Below are 10,843 nucleotides of genomic sequence, written 5' to 3' on the forward strand. Positions count from 1 at the left end.
CATACTGCTAGCAAGCCCGCTGTTAATTAGCATTCAGAAGTTCTATTTGTGTATTCCACATCTGAAATAATTCCACCAGAAGTACCCTACCATGTATGTCAATGTAACCCTTTGAGAATATTGTGATCCTGAATGTTCGATTCCAATTTACAAAGACAGAGAGATGAAAGGAGAGGATTGAGACGTTTGCAGCCGTAGTGTGTCTTGAATTCTAAAAATGGCGGCCACCCTGAAATGTTTTTACTACAAAGTTTATAACCTGCTGGGTTGGGCACGAACCAGCGACACGCACACCGCGAGCAAGCATCTTAATCGCTATGCAAACGAACTGGTGACACACACACTCGAGCAAGCACCTTAACCGCTGTGCAAAAGAACTGGTGACACGCACACTCAAGCAAACACCTTAACCGCTGTGCAAAAGAACCGGCGACACACACATGAGAGCAAGCATCTTAACCACTATGCAGAAGAACCGGCAACACACACACCGCAAGCAAGCATCTTAACCCCTATGCAAAATAACCGGGCTCGTCTGTAGGTGTGGGTATAAAGCTTTTAACCTCATCTCACCGACGGGATAAAGAATCCTTAACGGAAATGCATCACGCCATCACTGACCCAGGACTCAGTTACTAATGGGGATCTAAAGGGACACCAGTGAATGTCTGAAGACTGTTTCCTTTAAGGAATAGCAAATGCTCAATAAGACAACTACCACTGATTGCCCGGGGGGATACGGCAGAGAATTGGGAAATCTGGAAGGATCAGTTCGCACAACATGCAAGGAGTGAGCAAGCTGCATGGTGCCTGTGTCAGAGCATCATGCAAGGAGTGAGCAAGTTGCATGATGCCTGTGTCAGAGCATCGTGCAAGGAGTGAGCAAGCTGCATGGTGCCTGTGTCAGAGCATCGTGCAAGGAGTGAGCAAGCTGCATGGTGCCTGTGTCAGAGCATCATGCAAGGAGTGAGCAAGCTGCATGGTGCCTGTGTCAGAGCATCATGCAAGGAGTGAGCAAGCTGCATGGTGCCTGTGTCAGAGCATCGTGCAAGGAAGACTCCCAGTTGAGACTTCCATGTTGCTATGGAACTGACTGTTGCTAGGTAGTAATTTGTCTTGGACCCCCCTCCCCGCACAAGATTAACCTGAGGGTCAAAGGTGAGCCGGCAGGAAGGGGGAGGAGCTGGTCTAATTGATTCCAGGCACCAGGCTCCGGCTAAAGCTGCATTCCCTTCAGTCTAGATAGCACATTCGCCATGGCAACCAGACCAAATCACCAGTATGTGAACACAGGCCGCTGCAGCACCCCCAGCGCCTGCTTTCTGAAGCTGGCAGGGTCTGAGCACTGTGTGGATGGGAGCCCTACAGTGTGAAAGTTGTGTCTCTCTCTCTCCTCTCTACCCCAGACTGTCTAAGGTATGATGTCAACCCAAGGTTACTTTGGGACTGTACAGAAAAATAAACAAAGAGTAATCTAAGCAATTAAATACCCTGAACTCATAACCAATTTAGATATCAACAAGTTAGGAGCATTAGGCAAAATGAGAATAAAAAATGATTGAATTTGTCACGTTTTCACTTTTCACGTTCTCTTTTATTATATTATTTGCTCTGCACACACTCTTAACTCAGGGGAGACGTTAAGGAGGACAGAGATGTTTAAAACTCCTAGTGGTTTATGTTCGAGCACTGGACGAGCGGTGTGTCCTTAAAACCTTTTTATTTAATCAAGAAAATCACTCAGACTCATTTATTCAAAGTTTTACGAATCAGAGCAACATCAGCGCTCCTTCGTTTTATTAAAATGCCTTTAATATTGGTTTAGTAGTTTGCGCATACTACCAAAACCCAAAAACATGTAACAATAATTAGCAATCCTAAGTTTATTACAAGCTTCAGCATTTAATACTTCAATAACATAATACAATTATATGTATTCAGTGCAGCCCTCAGGCTGGTTAAGCACAAAGCCTACAAGCACCCACTGCTATATTTTAGCACATTCAATATAACACTCTTAATACTAAAACATTGTTTCAAAACCTCATAGCAATATAACCAATAAATGCGAGATAACAATATTACCATTAATATGCTTACCTCCTATTATAAGGAAGAGTAGCGTGAACAAAAGAGAAGGACTGTTCTGTAGAGATCTGCAAAGGATGGACCACACATAGCTCTGCCAAGCTTGATTGTGGTGGTCTCAATGTGATCGGCCCAGGGTTTTTATACAATTTTCGTCCCATTGAAAGCAATGGGAAACCCCAATTAGATCCAGTCATCAATCTATATTGACAGTCCTTATCTCTTGGCAAACAGTAATCTCTAAAGAAGTTAACCAACTCTTCAGACTCAATTGGAGTCATATGCCAACAAATCAACACTAGCCCATGTTCTCATCCACTCATTCTTGGCCCCCCTCCTTCATCTGAAAAGTTAGGTGAAGCAGAGTTCACAAAATCCCTGCAACCTTGATTCACTACTTAATATGGGTGCATTATAAAAAGGAGTGGTGTTTTAAATATATGCAACACCAATATAAGAAAAGTGGTGTTTTTTGAATATATGCAACACCAATAGTTATATCATAATATAGCAGTTATAGTTATAATGATTATAATTGATTACATGAACTTGGCTTTCAAAAATATATTCCCTCATGTCATCTCACTCTCAAATTAATTCCATTCTTTCCTTACAGGTGTGTGTTTAGCAGGTATTATAGGGAACTTCAATCTTATATCTTTTTAATGTAGAGTTTTCTCCTTATGGAAAACCTAACTATTTTACTGAGCTGTAAAGCTGTAATGTTTTTCTCCTATGGGCCCCTGGTAGCTTGAACTTAATTGACATCCAGATGACCCTGTATTTTTCAGCTATACACATACTGGCTAAAACCAGCTTGCTGAAGACACCTCTTTTCTTGCCAAGTTTAATAGTGATTAATGTTCCCTAGAACTTTCCTTACACCTGTATCTTACATGCTTGTTCCGCCCGGCAACTAACTATCTTAGGTGCTAAGACCATCCGTTCTAACTCCCTATTTTTGCAGTCCGGCCCGATACTATAAGCCTTCTGATAAAAAAATTCCGGCTTCTTCCCACCGAAGAGGCCTTCCAGCAGCTAATATTAATTTCTCCAAGGGCAGGCTGATAGAGAGTTCAAGAAGACAGGTCACATAGAGTTTACTCTCCTAAAACCGATCTCCTGCTTTTATTCTTCATTATTTATTCAATCCTTTTATTTTGTATTTTAAACACAACATATTTTTATGCTGCGTCTTTTAACTTCAGAGTCAAACTAGTACATTACTTCTTATAGCGTATGGCTGCTAACCTTATTACTTTCTGCTAGCAGCAGTATATCAGCAATTTTACAATAGGTTCTTATTCAATTTTTCTGCTCTCTATTTGTGGTGTATCTTCTGACAATGCTTATTTGTCTTAAGTTATAGTCTGCTTTTACTCTAGGTTGTTCTTACTCACCTACTTATTTTAAAACTGAATTACAAACAGAAACCTACTCAAAGCGAGGTCTTTTAATCCTTTTCTGTTTTTCTCTTTCCCTTAAGAATACTCCTAACTCCTTTTCCCTTTATATTCAGAAGTTATAATTCTTGAATGTAAGCACACAGTAATTCTTTTCATTGAATTAGGACTCCGTTTTTAACTATGCTCATCTTGATAGAAAACAGCTTCAGGTATGCTATCATATTAAGCAAACTGAATCATATGATCTTATACATAAAAATTGTTCATAGTATTTCATACTAACAATAATTATCACTACCTATAATTATATGTTACCACAACAATCTATACCATTTAAAGCAAACATATTAACATACATCTATTAGTACAGCATTATTCTGTATTTAAGCTGAAAAGTCTTAACAGAGATTTCAGCACTAAATTCTGGGAATCGTGCCAATTTTAATAAGAGACTGCTCAAGGCCGGCCAGTGTATCAAGTTGTACCAGATTCTGTTTTTCGGTCTTACAGAGAGAGAGCACTTTACAGTATTCGTTACAGACTAAAGATTATTCAAACATTACAAATGGTTACAGCACATATCATCTCATTAATACATTTCATTTTTAAATCATCCAGTCCATGTCCAATGTTTCAGCTCGTTCCCAGCAGGACTCCACTTCTGTCTTGGGTTCAGCTCGGGTCGGCTCTGCAAACACCACAATACCTATTTTGCTCTACATTATTAGTGGGCAGACTTAATACAACTGAATCTGAATCAATCGAGGAGCCGTGAACTCTAGCCACTGAAATTCTCCATGCAAAGGAATCCAATTTCTTACTACACATAATAACTGGTTCGAGGTCACCCGTGACAAATTAATCAAATTGTCCTAAAATTACTAAAGGAATATAATTGAATTGTACTTTCCAGGTGTCTTGCATTTTAAAGAAAAAATTCTAAGTAGATGAACGTCTAGGGCATTCATCAGTGCAATGCATTTGTCTAGTATTTTAAGTATTAATTTTCCATGTGCAGTACAAACTTCTCAGAAAACAAAATCCTGCAAACCAAACAAAAACACCTGGAATATTTAACACGTATTTGTAAAACGTCTGTCCTTCATGTGGCATTTGCTAATTTGCAGGTAGCGTAATATAATAAATAAATACCAGCTGCATGGCCCTGTGCACCGTGTTGAGACTGGTTTCTAATTGGTTGACGCTCATGTTTAGTCAGTGCTGCATGGCCCTGTGCACCGTGTTGGGACTGGTTTCTAATTGGTTGACGCTCATGTTTAGTCAGTGCTGCACGGCCCTGTGCACCGTGTTGGGACTGGTTTCTAATTGGTTGACGCTCATGTTTAGTCAGTGCTGCACGGCCCTGTGCACCGTGTGTTGGGACTGGTTTCTAATTGGTTGACGCTCATGTTTAGTCAGTGCTGCACGGCCCTGTGCACCGTGTTGGGACTGGTTTCTAATTGGTTGACGCTCATGTTTAGTCAGTGCTGCATGGCCCTGTGCACCGTGTTGGGACTGGTTTCTAATTGGTTGACGCTCATGTTTAGTCAGTGCTGCATGGCCCTGTGCATCGCATTGGGACTGGTTTCTAATTGGTTGACGCTCATGTTTAGTCAGTGCTGCATGGCCCTGTGCACCGTGTTGAGACTGGTTTCTAATTGGTTGACGCTCATGTTTAGTCAGTGCTGCACGGCCCTCTGCACCGTGTTGGGACTGGTTTCTAATTGGTTGACGCTCATGTTTAGTCAGTGCTGCACGGCCCTGTGCACCGTGTTGGGACTGGTTTCTAATTGGTTGACGCTCATGTTTAGTCAGTGCTGCATGGCCCTGTGCACCGTGTTGGGACTGGTTTCTAATTGGTTGACGCTCATGTTAAGTCAGTGCTGCACGGCCCTGTGCACCGTGTTGGGACTGGTTTCTAATTGGTTGACGCTCATGTTTAGTCAGTGCTGCACGGCCCTGTGCACCGTGTTGGGACTGGTTTCTAATTGGTTGACGCTCATGTTTAGTCAGTGCTGCATGGCCCTGTGCACCGTGTTGGGACTGGTTTCTAATTGGTTGACGCTCATGTTTAGTCAGTGCTGCACGGCCCTGTGCATCGCGTTGGGACTGGTTTCTAATTGGTTGACGCTCATGTTTAGTCAGTGCTGCACGGCCCTGTGCATCGCGTTGGGACTGGTTTCTAATTGGTTGACGCTCATGTTTAGTCAGTGCTGCATGGCCCTGTGCACCGTGTTGGGACTGGTTTCTAATTGGTTGACGCTCATGTTTAGTCAGTGCTGCACGGCCCTGTGCACCGTGTTGAGACTGGTTTCTAATTGGTTGACGCTCATGTTTAGTCAGTGCTGCATGGCCCTGTGCATCGCGTTGGGACTGGTTTCTAATTGGTTGACGCTCATGTTTAGTCAGTGCTGCATGGCCCTGTGCACCGTGTTGGGACTGGTTTCTAATTGGTTGACGCTCATGTTTAGTCAGTGCTGCACGGCCCTGTGCACCGTGTTGAGACTGGTTTCTAATTGGTTGACGCTCATGTTTAGTCAGTGCTGCACGGCCCTGTGCACCGTGTTGGGACTGGTTTCTAATTGGTTGACGCTCATGTTTAGTCAGTGCTGCATGGCCCTGTGCATCGCGTTGGGACTGGTTTCTAATTGGTTGACGCTCATGTTTAGTCAGTGCTGCATGGCCCTGTGCACCGTGTTGGGACTGGTTTCTAATTGGTTGATGCTCATGTTTAGTCAGTGCTGCATGGCCCTGTGCACCGTGTTGGGACTGGTTTCTAATTGGTTGACGCTCATGTTTAGTCAGTGCTGCATGGCCCTGTGCATCGCGTTGGGACTGGTTTCTAATTGGTTGACGCTCATGTTTAGTCAGTGCTGCATGGCCCTGTGCACCGTGTTGGGACTGGTTTCTAATTGGTTGACGCTCATGTTTAGTCAGTGCTGCATGGCCCTGTGCATCGCGTTGGGACTGGTTTCTAATTGGTTGACGCTCATGTTTAGTCAGTGCTGCACGGCCCTGTGCACCGTGTTGGGACTGGTTTCTAATTGGTTGACGCTCATGTTTAGTCAGTGCTGCATGGCCCTGTGCATCGCGTTGGGACTGGTTTCTAATTGGTTGACGCTCATGTTTAGTCAGTGCTGCATGGCCCTGTGCACCGTGTTGGGACTGGTTTCTAATTGGTTGACGCTCATGTTTAGTCAGTGCTGCACGGCCCTGTGCACCGTGTTGGGACTGGTTTCTAATTGGTTGACGCTCATGTTTAGTCAGTGCTGCACGGCCCTGTGCACCGTGTTGGGACTGGTTTCTAATTGGTTGACGCTCATGTTTAGTCAGTGCTGCACGGCCCTGTGCACCGTGTTGGGACTGGTTTCTAATTGGTTGACGCTCATGTTTAGTCAGTGCTGCATGGCCCTGTGCACCGTGTTGGGACTGGTTTCTAATTGGTTGACGCTCATGTTTAGTCAGTACTGCATGGCCCTGTGCACCGTGTTGGGACTGGTTTCTAATTGGTTGACGCTCATGTTTAGTCAGTGCTGCATGGCCCTGTGCACCGTGTTGGGACTGGTTTCTAATTGTGTTGGTCTGACACTCATATTTATGTAACCACCAGCCCTTCTGGAGCCTTCCAGGAAAAACAAGAAACGACAACTCTCGAGGGTTTAGTTCCTGGTAAAAAGAAATATTTCATTATATAAAAAGAAAAAACATGCAAGCAAAAAAATATCCAGATTATCACCATGGGAAAAGCGAGGAAATAATGACTGTGCAAATTGGTAAACTTTTACAAGGGCTGTCTGTCCCTGTTCACAGAGCACTGTGGAGACAGCTGACAGCAGCAGCAGCAGCAGCATTGCTTCCAGGGGGAAGGACACACTCAATGATACTCCACACATGCACAGAGATCACTCTGGGGACTGCGCTACAAAGGCAATCAAAATGTTTTTATACTCCTCCCTTACCTTTTCACATCAGGCAGGACCAGATACTACAGACCTTCAACCCAGTCCACAATATCAGGACACCGTTTAGCATATTTGCTCTATTACTGCTTGTTACAGAGGGGAGTGCTTTCACTGCTGGCCCTGCAGCTCCATTCCTGAGTATTAGATTCATTTTTAAGAGTGGCATATAAATCAACATGTTTTCATGGTATTATTATTTAGTATTTGCCATTTCTTCGTAACATTACTGTGATCTCAGGCTGTATATAAATCTGACAGCCCGGGTATTGAAAGTTCGCGTCACACAGACATGCTCGCTTCTCATTAGTTAGTTTCCCTAGTTACGCCGCGTGTAGCTCCAGAATTGGATCAAGAGTCTGATCCAGATCCGCTTTGTACAACACCTTCACATGCTCCGACTCCAGTGAATTCGGATCCAATCCCGTTTTCTGTTGTCGTTAGTACAGCCCCTGGAGCAGCAGGTAGTCCCGTATATATTATTTAGTGGATGGTTCAGTGCTGTACATACTCAAAGATGAAACGAAGAGACCAATCTGTAACGCATTTCTTTCAGAAGAAGCCACCTCTGCGTACGATTGTTTAGTGATTGTATTTCTTCTGTTAATATTGTTTTTCTGCTGACAGTCGTGTGTTATGTTTAGCTGCGATACGCTTTGATAAATTAATGTTTTTCCTGTGCAATGGCAGTGCCTCCCCCTCCCCTGATATTACGAGTAGGCTAATAGCTGTTAGTTTTTACTACTTTTCATGTATTGCATTTTTGTGCTATGGCCCCGATGCCATGGGCCAGAAGAATTGGAGGTAATTCTATCAATAAATTCACTGTTTGGCGACATATATATATATAGCTCAAAGAGCCAGCTGCCCTTAATTATCTGTCAAGTTTTGATGAGAACTATACTTAGCTCTCTGTGCCGTCAGTCTCTCTTATTATTATCCGCCTGTCTCGCCCTCAATTATATTAGAACCTCAATTCTGACCTCTGGCCTGCCAGTCAGTCCTAGGCCTCTCTCAGTACCAGCAGAGACAGACAACTGTTTTGAACTGAAGGCTTGTTGAATCCACCAGACTAATGTCGCCTGTGACCCGAGCAGCAGGATTCAAACCTAGGACTCCAGAGGTGAATGTCCGGGGAGCTGAGCCGTCTGTTGTTTTTGTGCGCCTCCTACAGGCTGCTTCGATTTCCAGGCTCTGTAGTTGTGCAACTGTCTGGTAACCCAAGGGAGTCTCTAGAGATGAATTTTCCTCAACGCTTGCTCATCAAGACTGTAGTATGAACCCACATTAACTGCTTAAGAAATTGAAAAGTTCACCTCATTATTAAAAAATCTTATTGAGTGTTTACAGTATTCCTATAAGGAATCATTACCTGGAAGCAGCGCTCTGCAATGGAAAGGTAAAGCAGCCCTAGGCGATGATCTGGTCCCTAAACACCACATCAGCCTTCTCGAGCACACTGGCGCTTACATTCTCTTCAAATGAGCTTCTTTAACAACGGTAATCTAGCAAGAAGAAATGTCTTTTTCAAGGACTGAAGTCTAATTTAGTCAGATTGGAAATGAATGACATGCTGTTCAATATATTGGTCTCAAACAACCACCCTTTATTGGAAATGTGTTTTTCATTTCTTAGGTCAGTGTGGTCCTGGCTTCCCATGACATCCCATCACCCTGTTGACGATGTTATGGCAGGTGCTTCTAGTATTTTGTCCAGCCTCTCCATATGAAAATTCTAACCACCACATACTGCATTTTAATATTGTATTAATCTGTAAGATTTGAAATGCCTTACATTCCTCTAAAGACAGGTTTCATTACCTTTTCATCAACACTTTGACCTATTGATCTGTACCAATACTGATTAATACTGGCTGGCTAGAACTGATCAATAACTCAAATAAACTCAGCATGGAATAGGTTATAGTCCTGCTGAAAATGAAATGAGAGCAGGAGAGTTTGTGTTCATACATACTACAAAACACTTATTCTTCATTCAAGAACGACTTGGTGCACTATAATGAGCTATGCTGTGCTTTTGGTCTTGTGTATCACAATACAAACCATACATCCCTCTATTACGATGCGATACACCCAGAAGTTTGCAGATCTTTCTTTTCAATGCGTTGTAAGACGAATACAATGCAGCACTGGATCACTCCCGTTTACCTGGTTACTGATCTTTCCATAAAAACACGTCACAGCTGATATAATAAATACACAGAGTGCTGTGGTGAAGCGTTTGGAAAGTTTAGTCCTTGACATTCCACGGTCATTGCTGAAGGTTCCTTCATGATATGCAGGGTTTGGCTCAAGAACTGAAGTCAAATAAAAAGTGCATTTGACACAGCTGTGAGAATTAAATAAATACATCTTAAAGATCATAGAGTTTGCGTGCCAACACAGCTCACCCCAACATCTGCTCCATCGCTCCGGGGTAATTATCAGTGAGAAGCGCCTGGAGTGGAGGCAGCGTGACAGGGCTGCCATGTTGGCACTGGCACTTCCAGATGGCATGGAGAAGGAAGGGCCAGCACGGCTGCCCTCAGCCTCTCTGGGTTTATACTGGTTTATAATTTATTTTCATAACTATTACACTCTTGGTAGTGCTAAATACTAAAAGAAAGCTTATGAATCCAGTGAGAAAAGTTTCCATTGCAAGTGTTTCTCTGTGTCTTCAATGTTGAAATGAGTTTTGGGTCACATACTGTACTATTCTCTTGTATAATGCTGTTATTTTGTTCATTGCTGAATGGGCTGTTGATTCTCTTTCTTGTCATTTCAACACTGAAAAAGACTTCTAATTGAAATGTTTCTCATTGTTTTTTACTTTACCATTCAGTCCAGGCAGCCTCTTCATGCTCAGCCTGCTGCTCAACAGTGACACCTGCTGGGGGTGAGAAGCTCCACGGCAGGCTTAAGCTATTTTAATGATCTAAACAGAAGCGGATCTAAATACCGCCGCTCTTTAACTCTGTACAGCTATGGTCAAAAGTTTTGCATCACCCTACAGAATTAACTAATTTTGCTTCATAAAGTCAAATGAAACCTGCTGAATAATGCTACGTTAACATATTGAATTACATACCGCTTTGTGATTTTTCCAAATACTGAACGAAAAACAACTGACAACAATTTAACATTTCGAAATCTAACATAAAATACTGTACTACTATTATGGCTTCCAGTATACTTTTTCAATATAATTTTATAGCTTCTTTGATTACACAAAATTATGTTCATATAGTTTTATTTTTTAAAATTATGTCCTAAATCCTACATTTCTAAGTTTAGCAAAACCTTTGGCCATGGCTGTAGTAATCCTGATGCACAAATGTGTTGATGAAGACACTGCCTTTAAATACACAGCTGAACGGTTCGAAGATCTCTC

Source organism: Acipenser ruthenus, chromosome 23 (genome assembly GCF_902713425.1).
Source record: "Acipenser ruthenus chromosome 23, fAciRut3.2 maternal haplotype, whole genome shotgun sequence".
Lineage (NCBI taxonomy): Eukaryota > Metazoa > Chordata > Actinopteri > Acipenseriformes > Acipenseridae > Acipenser > Acipenser ruthenus.